Source organism: Pteropus medius, unplaced genomic scaffold (genome assembly GCF_902729225.1).
Source record: "Pteropus medius unplaced genomic scaffold, Ma_sr-lr_union100, whole genome shotgun sequence".
Lineage (NCBI taxonomy): Eukaryota > Metazoa > Chordata > Mammalia > Chiroptera > Pteropodidae > Pteropus > Pteropus medius.
Window position 1 is genome coordinate 18,635,039 of NW_024356249.1, and position 22,765 is coordinate 18,657,803.

General features: G+C 37.7%; 1 protein-coding gene across 11 annotated transcripts in view; it reads right to left on the bottom strand.

Moving 5' to 3' along the window:
* The window catches only part of ST7 (suppression of tumorigenicity 7), a 242,092-nt gene that overhangs the window by 115,917 nt on the left and 103,410 nt on the right, over positions 1-22,765 (bottom strand). The gene's annotated exons all lie outside the window — the stretch shown is intronic.

A 22,765-nucleotide genomic window follows, 5' to 3' on the forward strand; every position in this document is an offset into this window, starting at 1 on the left:
GGAAAAAGACCAGGGTTAGGAGACTTGGTCTCTAAACGGGAAACCAGCTGTGGTGTGGTGGCCCCAGGAGAGGCCCACACCCCCACACCCTCCCAGAGCTGCTCTTCCTCAAAACTGCAGTATGTATTAGCTGAGTGCCTACCCTGGGCCTGATGCTATTGAAACAGCAGCAAACAGAGCACTATCCCTGCCCCCAAAGGTCCCACGACCTAATGGGTGAGACAGGCAAGTAAACGAATGAGTAAATGTCACAGAGGACACCTTAGGGACTTATGAGGACACAAGGAACCCAAAGGGATTAGGAGATCAAGAAAAAATTCTGCCAGAGAAAAAGCATTCCACTGGAGACTTGCAGAATGACGAATCAGGAGTCACCCATGTGAAGTTACCTGTGGCTGCAGGGGCGAGGGGACAGTGAGAGGTAGAGCTGTGGCGCTGTGTGCGTTCCACGTGGAAAACTGCAGGCCAGGGGCCTAAGGGTATGTGCCTGTAGAAGGAAGTGCCACGGAATTATATGTATAAGTTGAGGTGGGGAATTACTATTAGATATGTGAAATTACTTCCTAAAGTGCCTGGTATACAAGCACATGAAATATCGATTAACTAGAAATGAATGGCTACTCTCAGATGAGACAAATTAGAACAGTTCAAAATTGTACTTCTAAAAATGAAAGCTGTTTCCTGCTATTTGATCTTCTCCAAAATCATTTATAGAGAATTTCTGACGATTTATACAATGAGTTAGATATACAATGCAGCCTAACCAAAAGAATACTCAAGGAATAGGGGACTCTGGTTTACTTACTTTTCTTCATAAATAAACATGCATAATATATGTCTAAACACAGGTGAAATTCTGTACCTCTGAGGCTGTTTCATTGTCTATAAAATAAAAATAATAATATGTATCTTACAGGGTTATTGTGAGAACTAAATGTGATAACATAAAGTGCCTAAAACAGCGGACTCCATCAAATAATATGAATTATTTATGTTTATGCTACTCTTCTTTTGGTGATCTGGCATATTACTATAGTTGTAGAAAGCAGAAGAGACCGATCTGAATGTATACATAACAGTAGTAGTAGTAGCAGTAGTAATAGTAGTAGCAGCAGTCATACTAGCATTTACTGAGCACCTTCTATGTGTCAAGCACTGTAGTACAGACTGCAGTCCAAGGAGTATATCACCTGCACTGTGATTTGAGCTTATGCTAAACATGGACGCCCCATAAAACAAATGAAGAATCAGTTAACGGAAGGGCTCTTTTAACTGGGATTCTATTTGCTTGAGGTGGTATTAAGCTTGAGGGTGAGTTTGAAGGCAGCCATTTTAGAAGGCAAAGAAATTACTGAATCCCCAAAGCCATCATATGATCTCCTAAATCTCTGATCTCTGCCTTACTAGATGCTGTAGGAACAAGCAATATAGCCGCAGGCCACATGGGAACCACCTGCAATCCTGTCCCTTAGTGTTCTTCAAGTCCCCTGGTGGCTTAAGACATAAGCTATATTAAACCCTAAATCATAACCCAAGCATGCTGGTTTGCAAATGTTTTCATTGGAAGGGACAAATAATTAAGGCCACAAAACCTTCCAGGCCCTGAGACAGGGATATTAAGGCGGACTAGGAAATTATCCATTTCATGTAAAGTGACATATCTGATTGAGTTACAGAAAGTACACACAGCATCCCATGTCTACAGAAAGTGCATTAAGGCAAATGTTAATACAGCAGGAACCTCCTATCAAATCGTTTGCTCAGACCTCCAAAGCAGGTTAGGGAACATACTGGAATCGTGTAATCCACCATTTGCAGTTCTTCCCTGTGAAAACAGGAATTATGATTTTCTTTCATTTTATTGTTTTTTCAACCCTCCTAATAAACTTCTCTTCCTTCCTGTCAGCCTCCGTTAAGGTTACAACTTCACTTCTGCCCTTCCTCATTTCCCAAAGGGTAAAATGGTGAAAATGGAAGTTTTAACAGCTTAGTTTGCACACATGCTAATTTTGAACAGATTTCTAGATTGCACAGTTTTAGAGAACTTGCCCTTTTTCTAAGAATGACATTGTGATGGACAAACCCTAAAGTGACCCCTGATGGCCTCCTGGCATTCATATCTTTATGCAACTCCCTCCCACTGAATGTGTGTGGGACATGTAACTTGCTTGTAACAAAAATATGTAAGAGACCATCTTGGTAGGAGACATGCAGAGATTCTCCTTGCTAGTTCAGAGCCATGTTGAGATGCCCATGTGGCAATGGACTATAAGCAGCCTCTAGGGGCTGAGGGTGGCCTCTCGCCAACCAGCCTATGTGAAATTGAAGCCCTCAGTTCTACAGCAATGATTACTGCCAATGGCCTGAATGAGCCTGGCAGTAGATCCTCCCTCAGTTGAACTCGTAGATAAGATCACAGCCTGGTCGACACCTTGTTGTAGCCTGGTGAGACCCAAGGCAAAAGGCTCAGCTAAACTGTGCCTATATTCTGACCCCCACAAACAGTGAGATCATAAATATGTATTTCAAGCTGCTGTATCTGATTATTTGTTATGCACAATATAAAACTGATCCAATTATGTATAATTCATGAAAGTGAAAATCAGTGTGGACATCTGACAACTTTGGCTAACTGCAAGATGCCAGGAAAGAGTGTTAAGACATGCCAACTGTATCTGCCCCAATAGCTTCTTTCTCAACTGTTCATAAATAAAATGCAACTTCAAACTCTGTTGCCATGACTTGTTATTCCACATGCTGATCTGTAATTGTCTTTGCAAATCCACTAGTATTAAAGTAGAAGCTAAGACATTTTTTAAAATATGGAAATCAAGTATCTTCATTTTACCTCAGTGAAACATCTTTTTTTTCCCCCAGGCACATTTTAAATACACAACATTTGCATGTTTCAAAAAAAAACCCAGTTTTACGCTTGGGCACAGCATCAGTTCAACAGAAAACTGAAAGCACACCATGAGGACTTTTTCTCACTGGTTGCTTCTGCTTCCCCTCTCCTTGCCCTTCACCCTGGTTTCCTTGGGCTCTGATAAGGTCTCAAGCTTTTATGCATCGCAATTCCCTTGACAAATCCTGTGGCATTTATTCTTGTGAGGAAAACAACATAGAAGTGTATTTTTAGACTCGTTCCTATGGCAAGAAACCCTCATAAATCATTCTGTCTACTCTTCCCCCTGCCCTCGATGTTGCCTTGGCAACTTTACAGGTATATTGTTTCTGCTTGACTAGGCATATGGCTCTACTGAGTGGAGCTGGGCACATTCTTTCTTTCTTTTCTCAACTATGATCTGGGAAACTATACTGAAGCAGTATTCGGTCATTGTGGCTCCTTGTCCCTTGCTGGAGGGAGGCCATCTGTCAAGCCATGAAGGGCTGTCCAAAGCCCGATTACCTACAAACCTTGGTTATCCTCAAGGACGAGTGAAGCAAGATTTCAGATTCTGTCCCCTTTTATTTACTAAGAGGCTGACAGTGAGGAACTATATCCTGGTCAAGAACAGGATAAAGACTTGTATAAGTCTTACTACACTCTTAGCTATTTAAAATATGTTTTGATTTAGGGTCACAGACCATTTCAGAAATCTTTCTGTTTCTCATAAATTGTTTAACATTAGGGGAAAACAAACAAAAAACAAAAAACAAAAAACACCCAAAAAACAGATCTGTTTCTAATGGGAGAACACCTTCCCCATAGGAATACAGCAAAGAAACAGAAGCCTTGTGGAGACAGGGTCTCTAGGCTCTGGGCACCTCTAGCCTATAAGCACTCAATCCTCCAGCACCCAGCACAGAACCTAGGCCAGAGAGGTACTCAATGTTTGATGAACACTGAATGACTGCACAAGGGCAGAGTGCTGGGTGATAAAGTTGTAACAATCATTCCCCAGGACTTCTGATTAAAAAAAAAAAAAAACAAACCTTCCTATATCTAGCAAAACTGAAAGTCTTTGATGGCTGGGATCTTGTCTTCTGGGGAGGGGTGTGCACGTGCACGTGTGTGTGCCTGTCTGTGTCTGTCTGTGCGTGTGTTTCTAGCCCCTGAGTACCTGTACTGTGTGAGATGCTTATTAGGTAGACTGAATGACCACTCCTCATTGATAAATAGAAAAGGTCACAGACATACTTATATTATACTCACACAGCAAGACCCTGACTACAGAACCCTAGCAAATGAGTCTTTTGGGATAATAAAGGACTTATTCTATTAAACACTAAAAACACTTTTATTTTTAAAGCAATATTACAAGGAAATCTTTCCAAAACACATTCTACATTTGACTGCATCTTTAAACAATATCATGAAAATATTTCAATCTTTAATTGATGGCACTAAGTCATCAAAATGAACATTAACTTTAGTACTATGCTGACATGGAGCAATGTTTTTAGAATCTGTTCACTCTATGCTTTTTCCCTTCGAAACGAAGTGATCCCAGACTAATGTGGTTTTTTGAGTCTTTCTCATATAACTTCTGTCACCTGACATGCTATCAAGTATTAATTATTATTTGTTGTTATTGTGTACCTACTTCAAACTGCTCTCTCTCCTTCTTAATATGCTACTTAAAAATCTATTGCTATTTCACATCTATTCCAACTCTGGTCATTTGATAAATATTTACTTTTGTGTAAAATATGGGAGATACAAATGTATATGACACCTAGTTCTTGTCCTAAAGAAGTTCTGGGTTTTGTAAAAGAGGCAGAAAATGGAAATAAATTAACAGGCAATTATAAGTCTGAGTGTTGCTCTGGAAATAGAGTTCGTACTCCTAATTCAGCCTTGGGCTAAGCTAGGGGACAGAATGTGCATCAAGGAATGTTACTTTGAGAAGGCTGCTATGCAGAGCCCCAAGGATATGCACTGGAATATGTAAAATAAGACCTGTGGTCTCTTGTTGGTAACTCTCTGATGCCCATTTGTATGTGCAATGTCCACTGGCCTTTTTTTCTCAGATCTTGGTGGTTTGGGGAGTTAAAATGACGGGATTGCTGAGTTCTAAAATGGTCAGGTATCATTGTCGTAAGCTATAATACACGTTTCCGCAGGCTGGCTGTAATGAGTCTTGTAAAAGAGTACTCTGGGTAGTTCTTATGTTCACACTGGAGTGCTCTAACAAGTGTTTCATAGCATCAGTCATGCAAAAGGTGCTTGGACTTTGCCAATGTCTTGAGGAGAATTTGGTCACCAACTTCTTACTTACCCCTCCTTCACTGGAAGTTATTTAAAAAAAAATACAGAAGCCTTAAAAGGTTTGCAAAGTAGCAATTCTTTACCTAATGGGCCAGAATAGAGATAACTACCTAAAAGTTCAAAATACTAAAAGGTTCAAAATACTTGTGGCTTCAGCTGTTTGAACAGATAACTGTTAAATCTAAAATGCATGGAAATAACTGAGAAAGGTAAGAAGAATAGTAACAAAAGTATGATAACCATCCATATTCTAAAACATTTTTCAGTAAATGCTCTACATTTATTGATATCGACTAGCTCATTCATTTACCCAAATTTACTTAACTTATGAAAATTACAAGACTCTTAACTAGATCATGGAGTCGAAAAACAAAATGATAATGAGACTGACCCTCCCCCTTGAGAAGGGAAAATAAGATTCCCACACAAATAAACAGGACAGAATATGAAACTATCAGACGAGAAGTATAGATAACATCTATAGGAAGAAAATATTACTTTCAGCTAGAAGAATCAGAGAAGCTTAATGAATGAGATGTCCTTCCTTCTGGGCTTTGAAAAAAAAGATTAGCTCTGAACATGATATTGGAGAGGAGAAAAGAAGGGGTATGGACTCCAGACAGATATTACAACGCACACAATGGAACTGAGTTAAAGTATAGGGTGGATGAGGAGAAGCAGTGGGAGAGAATGCTGGCTCAAACGCCAGGGGGTGAAAATTAGACTTTACCTGGCAGACAGTGAGAAGATACTCACCATTCATGAACAGAGAGGTGACTGAGACAGTAATGAAGGAGTGTGGAAAATGTACAGCTTTGGGAGTCATTTCAGAAGGGGGCTCCTATAATACCACTCCCCCCGGGGGGGGGGCGGCTGGGGAGTTGGGTATATCATAAATTACAAAGGTAAATTCAACAGGATGTGGCTCTTAACAATGTGACTTAAAGGGAGAGAGTCTGGAAAACGTTAATGAAGTGGGGCCAAAGTTAAATCGCAAGTGATTAAAGATAGTGAGTGGAAAGGAAATTATGGCAGCAAGCACAGGCCACTTCTACAGGAAGTCTAGCAGGAAAGAAAAGAGAGTTTATCATTAAGTGTGACTTAAGTTAAAAGAAAATATAAATAGCACTGTATGAATTAGTAAGTGAATTAGAAATAAAACTCAAATCTTTATTCCACTGCGACATGATCAGCCTCCTTAGAAATCTAATACTGGTTCATTCTTACGCCAAACTTTTAAAGACATATGGTTAATCATCAGAAATTTGTTTACTTTTTCTGAGAGTATTTTTATACATGCCTTAAAGAATGATTGAAACAGAATGAAGCACTTTAATTGACAGGATTTGAAACTGACAATTATACATATGTATATTCTTGTTTTATCAGTGAGAATAAATTACAAAACAAAAATAAATCTATTTTCTATTCTGATTTTTGCACTTTCTATTAATTTACTTGTTCTGTTCTGAAACACTGATAACAGCCAAAGAGTTTGCCTCAAAAGAAGATAATAGTTTGGGCCAGAGAAGCAACTAGGGACCATGGGGTAGTAAAATTCAAATTGGATTTTAAGTTAACCGCTTCTTTGATTACATTCTCCAAAAGCTCAATAACTAACTTCCCCTTTGAGTGAAAAGCTGCTTTGCAACAGAGGTCAGCTGGACACTGTGCTAAGGCTACTTTCCTCTGGGTGAGGGTGCATAACCCACAGAGATAAGAAGCCACAGGGGAAACCACTAGGCAGGCCAATGCTTTAGTACTCAGCTGCTCCAACTGCCTAGCTGTCCAAAATAAGCCTTTGGCCTCATTATTTTCAATTCCAGTAACTACATTTGGCTTTGCATTTGCATCAAGTGACTGATTACTATTCCAGAGGACACCTAAAATTATCTGCACAGGTCCAGGGCTGGCAGCAAATTTTAAGTGGCAAATCACAAATGCACCCCACTTTAAGCAATGTCTACAGTCAATGGGAACTGGAACACAGGTATTTTCAAATATTCATAAGCCAATTTTAAAAAAATCTATTAAAAGATGCATCTGAATTCCAGATGCCCTATGTTGTCCCTAATACAAATGCCCAATCCCTGTGGATGGGCTTTTTCTATCTTTCAAATTTATTCTGTCTCAAATAGTTTTCTGGTATTGTCATGTCTCACTGCAAGTGATCCATTCACCTGTAAATATACAGAAATTTGCATGTTTTCTGGTATTGTCATGTCTCACTGCAAATGATCCATTCACCTGTAAATATACAGAAATTTGCATGTTTTTAATTAGCAATTGCCTAATGCACTACATAGATCCTTAGGGCCCAGGTGGTTTACCTCTAGGCGGATCAGTAGTTGGTTAAAACCCAGGGTTAAGAAGCCACAGAGCTGGGTCTGAATGAGTCAGTGAAGCTCATACCAAGAAATTCTGTGCCACAAACTGAGAAGGCACTTTTTACCAGCTGTATTACAAACAAGTATTACCCCTGGGAGGCCGACCACCACATTACTATAAAAACGGCCCCATTTTAAAAGAAAAAAGTGAATTCATTTTCAAAGTTGTTTTTCCAAAACATTCTAAAAATTACAGAAAAATATTTTAAATCACTCAACATTCCCACCACTGTCAAAAGAAAGAAAAAGGAAAACCAACACACACAGCACTGCTTATGATAACATGCACAGGCTTTTTTTTAGGAATAATTGCTAAGATAAAATCATTCAAACTGGCATATAGAAACTAAAGCACAAGAAACATTTAACATGATTACTCAATATAGAAGTACAGTAAGTGATCTGCAAAAATTCCACCTTCAATATAATTCAAATTACTACAAAGTGATCAACACTATAGTTACAGAGACAAAGAAAAATGTCTTATCAGGCCATACTTTTAAATACTTGTTTCAGCTCAACAAACACACACTGTGGAAAGGCTAATATTTACTATCTACTGAGGGCTATAATATGTCAGGCGCTGTTTTAGGTGTTTAGCGTACATTTTTTAATCATCTGATTCCCACCACATCCCTGCAGTTAGCATTATTAGCCCCACTTTATGAGGATGAAAACTGAGGCTTGTTGAGGTTAAATGTCTCGCCAAGGACATGCAGCTATAAGGGCTGCACACTGATGGAACACAGCTCTGCCTGACCCTGAAGGCTGTGTTCTTTTCCCTTGAGGCATACCTTTCTTTATGGTAACTGACACTACATCTGGAGAGAGAAAACAGAAATGCCCAAGTGTCAGATTTTCTATTTGAGGTTTCCAGTGTTTGCCACCCCTTTTGAAATGGCAATATGGTGCTTGCTCCAGAGCCAGGCCCATGGCTAGGCTCAGCGAGCCCTCTGGGATCTGAGGGCAAGGGGCTGCCCCAAACCACAGCCTCGATCTGGGGCAGACAAGCCCTGCAATGACTTCCTCCAGAGTTGAAGGTAAGGGGGAAGGTGGCTGATTACTGAGCCGTTCATTACCACAAACCTCATGTTAGAGGCCTATGACTCTTTCAAGGCTATCATTAGCAATAAAGGACGAGGTCTGCACATTCTGATGCATTCCATTCTGTATTCTGCCTCATTCTGTACCTTGTTCATTTATCTTATTGTGGGTCAAGATAAAATCCAGGGCCAGGTATTTCACACAGAAAGAGGCAGCACTGTTTAATGGTCATGATGTAACTGTGGACATTGGAAGATCTGGCTCTTTTCTCTGATTCTTTGTCAGGCACCATTCATTCTTCTTTGCATAAATTATAGTGTGAACATTTTCCAATGTTATTAAACATTTTTTGAAAACGTGATTTTAATAGCTGCATAATAACAGCCTCCCTGAAAGTTTTTATAATTTATGTAACCACTTCTGTCACTAGAAAGGTAGGTTGTTTCTAAAGTTTTTGATGTTTCCAATACTATTACAAATGACAGTGAGTATCCTTATATATAACGCTTTGATGACATCACCGATTTCCTTAGAATGCATTCCTAGAAGTAATATTAATAGGCTAAAGGTTTTAAATAAGAATTTTAAAGTCTCAATTTATATTGCCAAATTACTTTCCAAAATGTGCTACTTTCCATGCCAGCAGTGTTTGTGAGCATCTGCTCATCAAATTAAGTATTGTGTTGTTAATCTTTACCGAATTAGGAAGGAGGGAAGAACAGAGAGACAGAGAGAAAGGAAGAGGAAGGAAAGGAGGAAGGTAGTCATTTCTTTGGTTACCAGCTAAGCTAAAATTTGTTCATGTTGATTTTCTCTAGCTTTTATTCTTTTGAAAACTATTAATTCATGTTGCTTGCTCATTTTTCTCCTGGAAGGTCACAGATTTACAAAAGCTCTTTCTCTAGTATGTTAACATTTTATCTGTCATAGTTGATGTAATTTTCTCTAGGTGGTCTTTTAATTTTATGTTGTATTTTAGTTCTAGGATTTTAACAGAATATTTCCTATTTAAAAAAAAATGAGGGCTTGGAAAGAAAACATTACTGGGGAAAAACCACTAAACACAATTTGCTAGAAAGTAAAATTTACTGGAATGTTCTTTTCTATCTTCTAGTTGTCTATGATCCAGAAAGTAGAAGGGACATTCCAGAAGTATTTGATGACACGTGGGGAAAAAAAAAAAGAAAGAAACCACTACACTGAATACAGTGAGCTTCACGGTGCTCTAGGCAACTGCATAGCAAATAGCTATAACACGCACACACGCACACACAAACCATAAATACTGTTCACTAACAGAAGGGAGAATATGCGGAAAGGCATGTAACTACAAGACAAAGCATGACTGTTGGTTTAAGTGACTCCCGAAGAATGAAAAACAAACAGCCGTAAAACACAGAAACCATTAAAATGAGCTATTTCACAGGCTTCATCGCGGACAAAACCAAATTTAGAAATGATGGGAGTATAACATGAGACAAATCAACAGCTGCAGAGGAAAATCAAACAATTTCTCAAAACAGGCAGGCAAGAAACCTAGCTGCTGAAAGGAAATATTCAGGAAAAAAAAAAAAATCCTGCTTGCAGAGTATTGGGTTAAAAACACTATAAACTGTCTACTTCAGTTTAAAGCACTTTTTGTCACAGAGCACTGGTGACTTGAAGTACTCCCTTTTTTCCTTTTGGTGTTTCCCCGCTCCCTTTCTTCTTTTTCTTATACAGAATTACTATGCACTTCTCATTTCCACTGACTTCCTTAGGAATAAGCAGCATGACTTAAACATTACTCAGATGTTCATACCCAAACTATACAGAACAGGTACTTATGTTCTACAAGCAGGAAACAACAACAACAAAAATGACAACCTAAAATTAATTTGCTCTTAATACTTTTGATCAAAGTAAGAACATAAAATGTATCTTTATTTCCATTAAATTTAAAAAATAGAGCATGTCCTACATCCAGAAAATAAAAAACTTTTATAATCACAATTTTAAAGTGACTGAAAATTTTCAGTGACATTGAATCTTGATTTTTCTCTGACAAATAATAATGGCAGCAAACATTTATGAGACCTTCATATGACTCCCAGCAATGGGTTAAATGTTTCACATTCATTGCCTTTGCTAACTTTTACAACTGCATGAGATAAGTGTTATTATTCTGCCTATTTTTACAGATTAGAATAGTGAAGATTAAATCACTCAAGTCACTTGCCCAAAGTCACACAGCTAGAAAGTAAGAGACCCAGACACAACTTGCTCTGAAGTCTGAGTTCTTAACCACTGTCCTCAGGGCATCTTCCACTGAATGGATCCCACAGGAGCTCGCTCGCATTCAGTCTCCAAACGGATCATTCCTTTTCATCTGCACTCTCCTCGGTGGTCCCATCTTCCTTTCATTTACCTGGACTATCGCATCCTCCAACCTGTCTCCTTGCTGTCATCTCTCACCTCTGTCTAACCCATCCCCTACCCTGCTACCTTAGTCCTCTTTTTAACACATGGGAGCTGATAGGTTCTAGCTTAAATAGCATTAACCAAGGCAAGACTAAAAACCGATGAAGAATGCCCAAAGATAATAAGTATCATTCCTTAGGTCATATTTCTAGGTATCAGCAAAATCTCCAGATCCCTTATTTTGTGCCTAAACTATATTATCTACTGTTTGAGCAGAAGCTATCATTTCTGCTACTGAATTTAGAATCTCAAACTCAAGTGTTTGGATGTTTATGATAGTTTACGAAATGCCGATGTCCTCTATATATATATGCTCAAATAATTCTTGAGCTTCTTTTATTATTATTATTATTATTAATTATTTAATATAGAGAAGATGGTGGGAAGAACCAAGGTCAAGAAGCGGGCAATAACAGCTTGCCTTATAGTGCAACCTCTACATGCTCACAAGGAAATCTCCACACCTGGCTTAGTTTCTGTGCTGAGACACAAAACAGACACAAATATGTATTTACTTCATTTTTTTCTTGAGTGTTGGGGGAATATACTTTATTTCATATATATAATAGAGAAGTCAATATATAATGTTACACAATCATACATATACAGTATGTAAAATACATGCTACCCTATATTATTACACATTGTTTGCTAATAATTTTATATATAATAATCTTAAGTTCCTAAAAAGGCTGGGCACTGCCCCATTCCTAGGCTTGTTTTGATTCTTCCATGGTTCTTATTAAAACAGCACAAAAACAGAAGGTGTTTAATAAAGTTGATCAATTCCTAACTTTTTAAATTGGGCTAAAATACATCCTGTTACTAGGTATGTATGGTATTATAAGCAGAGTAAGTGAATATTTTAACCAACATACCAGAGCATCTACTTCAGGAATAGGCAAATCAGGGGTTGGCAAACTACATCCCATAGGCAAAATCCAGCCCATCGCCTGTGTTAGAAAGTGAAGTTTCATTGAACACAGCCATGCTCATTCGTTTATGTATTGTCTATGGCTGTTTTCATACTACAACAGCAGAGATGAACAGTTATTACAGAAACTCTGTGGCCTCCAAAGCTGAAAATATGTATTATTTGGCTCTTTACAGAAACAGTCTGCTGTCCTTTTGTCTACATTAAATAAAAGCAGCGCTTCTCTGGTATTTTCTAACGTTCCTCTAATGGCAGAAGAGAATTAAGAAACCCCGTCTGAAAAGCATAGATTTAAATAACCATTTGCCATTCCTCAAAACTTTGCATCTGGATTCCTCACTTCTGCCTGGCAAACCGTAAATGCTAAAAGAGTAAAATCAAGTTAAACAAAAACTACTTGAAAGCATAGAGTACTGAGTGGTAATTTAAATCATACAAGTCTTTATGTCTTAGATAAACTATGGCACTAAGAAGTAAGAAGATGGATGAAATGATTAAAACTTCTGCTACATGTTACGGCAAATCACACCTAAAACAGTTTCTATGAAAATGCTGTGGTCTAAGGAAAATTTTAATAAACTGAAAAAGTCTAATTATAGAAAGACTTCCAAACATTGTCTCAATTCAAAAAATCAAAAAGATGAATAATTTGAGAAACATTTAAAATCGAAGCACTCAGGCCTGCCACACACGTACTATTATCCTGGTCTTAGGGAGGGAGGACTAGTAAGAGCAGCAAGGAGGTCCCAGGGCTGTGCTGGGCACATAATATGAGCTCGCTATATAGCAGCTATTACAGCTACTACAGTCACAAAACTGTAGTTTTTTTTCTAATCATATAATTATTTCTTTAATCAACACTTGAAGTAGGATCTGTTTATTACATTTTTCATGTTATAATAATTATTTCTTTCATTTTGAAACAAAGTAATATAATTTATTTTCTTCCCCTAGAGTGAGGTCTGCTAAGAAATTTAAAGTATCCTAGGAAGTCATCATATCCTTTCTCTCCAAGAAAATTCAGATACTTATTACTGAGTATCCCATAAAACCTGAGTTTGACTGTTTTTCACTTTGGATTTGGGTTTTGGTGTGATATACACAGTTCCAAACATGAAGTGGACATAAAACTCAGCAACATAAACAAGAATGTTATGAAAGTATGAAAAATAGGTTTCCTTTGCACAAATGTGGTGATTATACATTCACCTACAGGATTTGAATACCTAAATCCAGAATATTTAATCCTAGAAGATTATTTACATAAATTAAAAGCCTGAAATTTAGAATCTTCAAATTTATTTGCTAAAATCATTCAAAAAATATAATGAGATCTTGCTCATCTTCTTGTCAATCACAGAAGTCTGTACACAAGAATTGGGCACATTATTGTTTTTTAAACATCACTATACATCCATGAATTTATCCTAAGGAGATAATAACAAAATTCTGCATATATTTATCTTCAAGGATATTCAGCAAAATATATTTACAAATATATGATTTGTAAAAGAAAAAAACCACTAATATCCAATAAAACAAATGGTTAAATACTCTTTATGGCTATGATTGAATAGTATGCAGCCATTAAAAATCACATTATAAGTGACATGAAAAAATAATCACATTTTAGTTTTAAAAGTATATTATGTAACTATGTATAGTTTGACACCTTTGTAAACAATTCATAGATGATACATATACTACCTATGTAGGTATATAAACATATGTACAGTTTCTGAGCACAGAAAAGAAATGTGGAAGCATACAAAACATTCCAATACTGCTTACCTGAGTGGTAAAATTGTGTGTGTGTATGTGTGTATATGTGTTTTGCTTCACTATAAACTAGAAATTTTCTACTATATGTGTTGTTTTTCAAGCAGGGAGAGAAAATATTTTCAAAGCATGACATAAAACTAGAAACAGAGTTGTGAATCCAAGTTATCACATTACTTTCAAATTCCTTCTAATGGAGTTATTATGCTATTATCAACTTGAAAACTAGAAAACCATAAAACCATCTTTACAGAGTAGGGTTACAGGGAGCTTTTATTTTATACTTTTTACATTCTCTATAGTCTTAAATTTTTTACACACACATGTATTATTCTGGTAATCAATAAAAGTATTCATAGTTTTTAAACAACCAATACACGTTAATTTTTACTTCAATGAATAAGACATTTTCTAAAGTGGGGATTCAGGAGATTTTTTTAAAAAGAACATTTCAATTTATTTCAGTTTAAAACGTGATACTTAAAGATAAATTGACAGATTAGTAGCAGCAGCAACAACAGAAACAACAAAACTCTCCTACTTTTTATCAAGAAACTTTCTAGGAGAACTAAATATGAAAAGATACACATTTATATGTATCTGAATTCCAGTTTTAAAAAGATGGTACATGAACACTGAATAATTTTTAATGTTTGCAATGCTACAATCACAAAATGTTGTATGGACTTATTTGTTTCAATGCATTTATAGCTGCAGATGGCTAACACACAGATTTATTCAAGAACCTAAAAGACTGTTTCCAAGCCAGAGAAGGAGAGGCATTTAGGAAGCCAGCAACTCTCATTTAATATGCACAGCCTGCACCGAGCAGTACCACCCACCCACGCACTATCACCATCCTTCAGTGTGGCAGTGGGCTGGTGACATGACTTAATTGCTGAGCTACAGCTAATTATAAGGCAAATGAAACACTCAGAGAGAATTCACTCCAACCAATTAACTACAGAGTGGACATTAATTGCCTTAGAATGTCCTGCATATGCTAATTCAAACTTTATCACCCATAAAGGCATCCATACAACCATGACTCTTTTTTGTTCCATTCTTTTTCAAGCTTTATAACAGTAGAAATGACCCTGATGCAGAGCATCTATCTATCTTGCTGCCATTGTAGCTGGCACTGAACTTTTTCCAGCTGGGCAAGAATTTCTATGCCTCACCCTGGGCATTAAGCAGTGCTGTTTAAATAATGTAAGTTACTGCATGGTAATAAGTTGATAATCACATAATAACTCCATTCGAAAGAAAGTAAGATCATAACTTGGATTCACGATGCTTATAACTCGATAAGTGCAATTAATTTATGTCACCAAATGGCTGGATTAACATATCTAATCAGCAGTGTTCCTTAAACTAAGATTGTAAAAACAATGATTATAGTTCTTAAAATCCTTATTTTTTTCTACTCTACCATTAAACTGTTGAAAATACTGAGTTGCACTTTCTCAACATTAAAAAGCCTCAAACTACGCTTTTGATTCCATGTCAACGTTGTATAAAACTATCTCGTAAACAGAGCTGCAACTAAGAGATTTTCCCTCTGTCCTTCATTGCCTTCTACTCACATGGAACACTACTCCCTAGAATAGAAGCAGGGGTCAGATTTGCTCTCTGGAGCCAATAGCTAATGTCTCTGAATGAATTTCTCCTGTCTATAAATTGAGAGTTTGGGGACTGTAAGGTCCTTTTCAAATCTAAGACAAATGACAAATCTCTAATGACAAATCTAGCACAGGATGGATTTAAGCTAAAAATCATACACTTTTATAACTGATATCACAAAGGACTAATCTCACTAATAAATAAAGAGCTCCTAGAAATTACTTCTTTCATAAGAGAACTCAAACCCACATGAAATAACCCCTTTTCACTGATTAGACTGGTAAAAGTCCAAAAGCTTGAGAACATGAATTTTTTTAGACTTGTTTAAAATAAGGCAAGCCCACATGCTGTCTATAATAAGAAGTTATTATTACTACTGCTACTGCTACATTTATTTATTCTAAGTAGTTAAATTCTATGAAATCCTAATCTGGACTTATTATTGGCTTACTTTATAACACCCATTTAACCCAATGTCTTCAGGAGTATAAAGGCAAGAGTTGCTGGGCTTCTGAATGTGACTTGTACTTGGGCAAAGGGTAGTCCTTTAGGGTCTTGAATAAATTGGTGTGCTAACCAAGCCCAGTCACAGATATTTTATACTTTCTCTGAGGACTTTATAGAAAATAATGAGGCAATATTTATAAATCACTTAGAATTCCCAGTAAGAAATACTTATACTAAAGGGGTATACACACATATATTGGATTAGTTAAATCATGAATTGATAACCTGGAAATGAAAACTATACTTTCAGTTTTACCACAGTGTAATCAAGATATTTTCTGCATCTTTGTTTTATGATCTATTTTTAAAATAGGATCTTCTGAAATTCTCTCATTATTTCTAAGGAAAATGAGAAGAAATTATTTAGTCACAGAAATCCTCTGCAATTTATGTAACAAATGTTCTAGAAAACCCTAAGGATGAGTGGATGAGTGTTGCCCTCCAGCTCTTTGAGCACTGGCTCAGGGCTCACCCCACAGGACAGGACAGGCAGCAGAAGACTGTAGACAGCAGGGGAGTGCACAGAGATGCACCTATCCTTCCCTTACGAGCCAGTAAAATTTCTCATAAACAGAATATATTTGAATAGATTTACAACATGTTTTACAGTAATTATTTTCATCCTAACTTGTCATTAAAGTCCTCGAGAAGAAATAAGAATTATTCTCACCATATTAGCATACCACTGGTATCACCTTACCCAGGGATAATTTTAAAATATTGAGTTTCTTGGGATTAAGCTAGAATAAGCTAACTGTACTTAAAATTACTAAATTTACTCCATAACCCAAACTGTAGTATCATCTCATATTCAGCTGCAATGCTAATTCATTTGAAATCATTCAATGAAATTTTGTAGGGGTTCCAGGTGGAATATCATTATTATTAGTGCTGGTTTCCTTAACTTTATCCGATGGCTTCACAAAGGTTACAGAGGTTTAATCTCTCAAAGTCTTATTAAAATAAAAGCCTATTACTCTACCTCATTAATTGAAGTCAGTGTATCTATTGATTTTTCTTTTCATGCACCAATCGGGCCTGGTCATTCACAATGTGTAAACTGCCTTTCCTTCTGTCAGACTAGCTCCTGGTGTGAGGCCGAGGGGAGAGCCCAGAAAGTTTTGGTGTAGATTTACCCATTAGGGAAAAAAGCCCGACCATCCAAACCAGATTCTATAATAATTATATATCAGAAATCATGTAACAATATCTAGTACTTACTATACCATTAGAGTACAAATGCATAGGACAGTCAGTTTAAAGTAACTAGCGTGATTTTTTTCTTAATTCCAGAAAGGTTAAGTTAAAAAATCCAATCCAATGATCTGCTGACAAGAATTTTAACTGTATTTTTCAACAGTGTTTGAAAAAATACTTTAAAAAATTTTAATGTCTTCAAAGAAAGACATGTAAGTGAAATGGAAAGACAAGTCTAAGGTTGGCTTCTGACTGATTCCTGAAAGCTGAGGAAGTATGTGTTTGTTTATTTGCTTAACAAACATTTATATAGACCTTAGTGTGAGACAGACACTTCTATTAGCTATTTAATCCTCATAACTGCCATATGAAGTAAGTACTGGTATTATCCCCATTTTACAGTTGGGGAAACAGGCACTGAGAGGTTAAATGACTTGAAGTCACACAAGTTGTCAGTGGTAGAAGCAGGATTTAAACCCAGGGTGTCTGGATCCGGAATTTGTGCCCTGACCATTCGCACACTGCCCTACACAATATGCCTCTCTTCAGGAGTACCAGCAACATTTGGTCACTTTGGGCATTAATTATTCAATAATGTAGACATTCACAGAGCAGGTAGAAGGATGAAAACAAAAGGCAAACAATTTATCTGTCCCCATAAAATATGCCTAAGGTGTTTGTATTATTCATCTAATAGAGTTTTACCTTACCTTGTCCTAAGGCTCTTTCCACTAAGATTGTACACTTCCCCAAAAAAATACATGCTACATAATGTACTACATAATTTCAGAATGTCCAGACCTACCTCATTCATTTAAAATGCTACAAAGCATTATATTGTGTGGAGGCCTAGGGATATGGTTAAATAGCCTACTGATATTTCCCAGTTTCTATTACTGAGTTTCTTCCACTTTTTCTCTCCAAGTCTCATTCTAGTAACCGGCTTAATATCACACCCTTTTCAATCCTCTATTTCAAAGACTAAACCTCAGTCTCCATGCTCCCTGTTGGGTTCCAGCACAGCCTGCCCGGACTTCTAGGAATCGTAAGCCTGAAATTTTAAGTTACTATGCTCTCCTTTCATTATCTCAAACTCCCTTTTGTAATGTGCCTCACAGCCTGAGCTCCTCTTTCATCTCTTGACTGGATCCGACACCCTTCACTTCCTTCACCCACACCTGAAGTGGGACCAGTTGCAGTGGCCACATCCCGTTCCCAATTCTGGCTTCTGCCCAGCTGCGTTGCTCTTCTAGAATGAATTAGCTCTTCCTGGACAGATCCCAAGAGGTGAAAATTCAAGCTCAATGAATACATGGTCATCAAAAACCAAGAAGGGGGATGGGAATGGTATAGATGATAGAGGCTCTGTTTATCCCTCTGGCGACCAAATCAAAGTTGTGATGGAAACAAGGAGCAGCAGCAAGGAAAATTCGCCTGGGGTCTAGATGAACAAACCATACAACCAAGGAGAAATCCAAGAACTCACCCTGCAATGGCAGAACGTAGGACAGAGCGAGGACACAGGGCTGACCAGTCTTGAGCGGCTGAGTGGGACAGAGGCTGTAGCAACGGCAGACGCCTCTTAAAGGGGCCGTGTCTGCGAGCAGATTTTCGTGATGATGGACCTGCTCACTTTGAGCACCAGTACTGATTCGGCTGCGCGCAGCGGGCACCAGGGACTTACAGGGAGACATTGTTGGAGTGAGGGCCTAGGAGAGACTCACCCTGTACAGAAGTGCTGTCAGTATCCACTGTTCCCTGTTGAGCCCTCCGGTCACAGAGCGGCCATAACCATGACATAATCAAACTGGATAACAGAAGTCGCTCTGCCCAGAAGATTCCCTGAAACCCCGCCTCCCCCAATTTGTGGTCCCATGCAAGCCACATCCAGGTATATTCTCAGCCAGTCAGGTGCTCCTTGCTAAGCAGTGCCTAGACTCACACTGGAGACAGCTGGCCTTGGTTTCTGGTGTGGCCTTCTGAGGCAACTCTAAGCACAGCATCTGCGGATTGCCTGCTGAATCTTAACAGGTGATCCTGGAGGGGTAGAGGCTTGGGCTAAATTTGGCCTGCAGCTGAACCCCTCTTGGGACTGTGCCGCTGGATACCTACTTCACACATCCACACTAATAAGACCGGGAGACTTAGGAGTTTTGCTTAGTACATAGAAACAGACATGGAAGGGCAGCCCAATTGGGAAGACAAAGAAGCAGAAACCATATGAGAGAACAGAACAGAACAGAGATCCAGATACAATGGAGTCAAGTAATCTAACAGATGCAGAGTTCAAAACACTGGTTATAAAGATGCTCAATGAACTTTTGGGAAGTATAGATAAATTCAGCAAGAACTTCAACAAAGAGATAATAACATAAAATGGATGGAAATTATAAGAGGGAACCAGTCTAAAATGAGAACACATTATCTGAGATGAGAAGTATATTAAATGGAATAAACAAAGGAATAAACAAAGTGAATAAAGAAAAGGATCAAGTGTCCTATCTAGAAGATGGGAAAGCTAAGGACACTCAATCAGAATGGCAAGAGATAAGATGCCAAGACTATAAAAATAATTGAAGGAGCATATGGGACACTATTAAGGGTCCAAATATCCATCTGATCGGCATACCCAAAGGAAAACAAGATGCTGAACAGCTGTTTGAAGAAATAATGATGGAAAACTTCCCTGACCTGGTGAAGGAAATGGACATAAAACCCCAGGAAGCTCAGAGAATCCCAAAAAACAGGGATCCAAAGAGGCCCACACCAAGACACATCATAATTAAAATGCCAAATTTTAAATACAAAGAAAGAATATTAAAAGCAGCAAGAGAAAAGCAGATAGTTACCTATAAGGGAACACCCATAAGACTGGCAGCTGATTTCTCAAAAGAAACTATGCAGGACAGAAGGGCTTGGCAAAAAATATTCAGCGGGATCTACAACCAAAGATACTTTTTATCCAGCAAAGCTATCATTTAGAGCTGAAGGACAGATAAAGAGCTTCCCAGACAAAAACAAGCTAAAGGAATTTATCACCACCAAGCCAGTATTACAGGAAATGGAGGGACTTCTTTAAGAAGGAAAAACACATATCAAAAACATGAATAAAGAATGATAACAACTATATTCCTATCAATAAGTACATCAAATGGAAAAGAACTAAGTGCTCCAACTAAAAGACAGAGGGGATGAATGGAAAGGAAAACAAGACCCCTACATGTTGCCTATAAGAGACTCACTTCAGATTAAAAGACACACACAGACTAAAAGGAAGGGGGTGGAAAAAGATATTGCTTTGGTGGACCTAGAAGGTATTTAAGTCAGACAGAGAAAGATAAACACTACATGACTTCACTTATATACAGAATCCAAGGAATAAAAAGAAGAAACTAATCAAAAACAGACTCAAAAATATAATGGACAATTTAGTGACGGACAGAGGGTGGGGGGGCTGAAAGGTTAAGAAATTACAATTAGTAGTTGATGGATGGTCACTGGGATGGGGGCAGCATAGGGTATGCAGTTAACAATAAATATATCTAGGTGGGAGTCAGGAGGGAGGAGATTGGGGATTAGCTTTATTAACTATGATGTTCAATCAAATATGTACCTGAAACTAATTAAAATAAATAATGTTTTAAAAATCTGATGGAAAAAATAAAAAAAAAAAAAAACCAGAAGAGATTGTCAATCGGATTCCTCAGTGGATCCCTGCCACTAATAATAAAATTGCAAGGATGCAATTTTATGTTTATTTTAAAAATTGAACTCTCTCCAATAAGATTCTCAGGGAAAACCATAAAGAGTAAATAAAGCCAAAAACAAGAGTTGTTTTAAGGGAAAAATGGCAAGAAGTGCAAAAGATCATCTGAAAGGATCTGGATTTCTGAAACCAAAATATCTATTACTAAGTGGATTGTGACTATTCTCCATTTCTAGCTGAGCCAGATAAAAACACTAACTGAGCAATGATGTAGGTCATTTTCAAACTTAACCTATTCTCTCGCTTTTTCCTTCAGCCTAGAATGTTTAAGTAAGCCATTCAGAATATATAATATTACAGAACGACACCAACTGAGGGGAGGGGGAGGGCAAAGGGTGATTTCAATAAGAAGCCTTGAGTGTGAAAAATTGCTTTTGCTCACTGATCTGTACCATACTTCTTTTAAGAATGCCCTAATATGAACACATTTTTCTCCCCCACATCAATCTATATCAACATCCTGGATAATTATTCCTCTAGGAAATGTGATATTGAAAAAAGTTTCTCCCACTAAATGAGAACTGTTCTGCTTATGACCTCAATATGTACTCTCTCACTTTAAAAATCAGAGGCTGTGAATTAATCACTTAAGAGTATCAAACTGTGTAAGAGCACTATTCTGCTGGAAAACTCTCTCCCCTCACTCTTATACAAAAGTAGATTTTCAGTTACATCTAAAGACCAGTAATGACCACAGCCATACAGGCAGATGGTCAGGAGAGTTTCCAGTTTATCTAGAGTAAAAAACTGTTGCCCAGAAAAAGTAGGTTCTGCCTCTAGTGCCTCTTTCTCAGGCTGAACATGACATCTGAAGAACAAAACATTTCATGTAGTTTGATCAATAACTTTTTACAGATCTTATTACCAGATTTTTACCCAAGTGGTGTGCTGATTGGGTTACCGAGCTCCCAGCCCTGAGCCATCTTATCTGTGGACCCCAGGGTGCCATTCAAATATTATTATTTTCTATGCCTGCCATGATGTGGGAAAAGTTGGAAAACCTTGAATTAATATTTGTCAATCAGGCTCTTTAGGTCTTATTTTGGCATAGTCCATATTAACACATGGTGTCTTTCGAGAATGATGAAATGTCTGAGCTGGAAAAGACCTCAGATCACCACGTCCCAAATGGGGCTCCTCCAAATGGAAGTTCTATGGTATATGAAGCGGTGTTAACTGGGATGGGGCAATTTGAGAAATGCCGGGTTAAATTTGGGCAGATTTTTTTTAAGTACAGGATGTCTCAGAAGCTTCTGTGTGCTGAATGCACGGTGGCTGCAGAAGCGGAGCGTAACACACAATTTATGTTTACTTAATGGTAGAGCCCTTAGAATGTCTTTTTTTTCAATTGTAGTAAAACTCACATAACAAAAATTTATCATCTTAAACATTTTTAAGTGTACTGTTTGGTAGTCTTAAGTGTGTTCGTATTGTTGCGCAAGCAACCTCCAGAACTTTTCATCTTTCAAAACTGAAACTCTACCCACATTAAACCACAATTCCATATTTCTCCCTCCTCCTTGCCCTTAAATATGGTTAGCAAGTAGTAATTCACAAAACTCACTTTGTAAAATGCTACTTTATCTCTGATAGTTCACTCTCTCATTTTATAGATGAGAAAATGGGGCCGAAGATGTTAAGTAACTGCCCTATATCACAAGTTACCAGTGAGCCAGGTCCAGACACAGAATGCTGGGCTTTCAGTCTGACCTCTTTGCACAACACTAAAGGTGACAGATAAATAAGCTATTAATTATCCAAATTCCACCACCGTATGCTCTGAAAATGCCTGGTATCTTCCAGATGCACTTCAGATAAAGGACTAAGAATTTTCAGATAAAGGACTAAGAATTTTT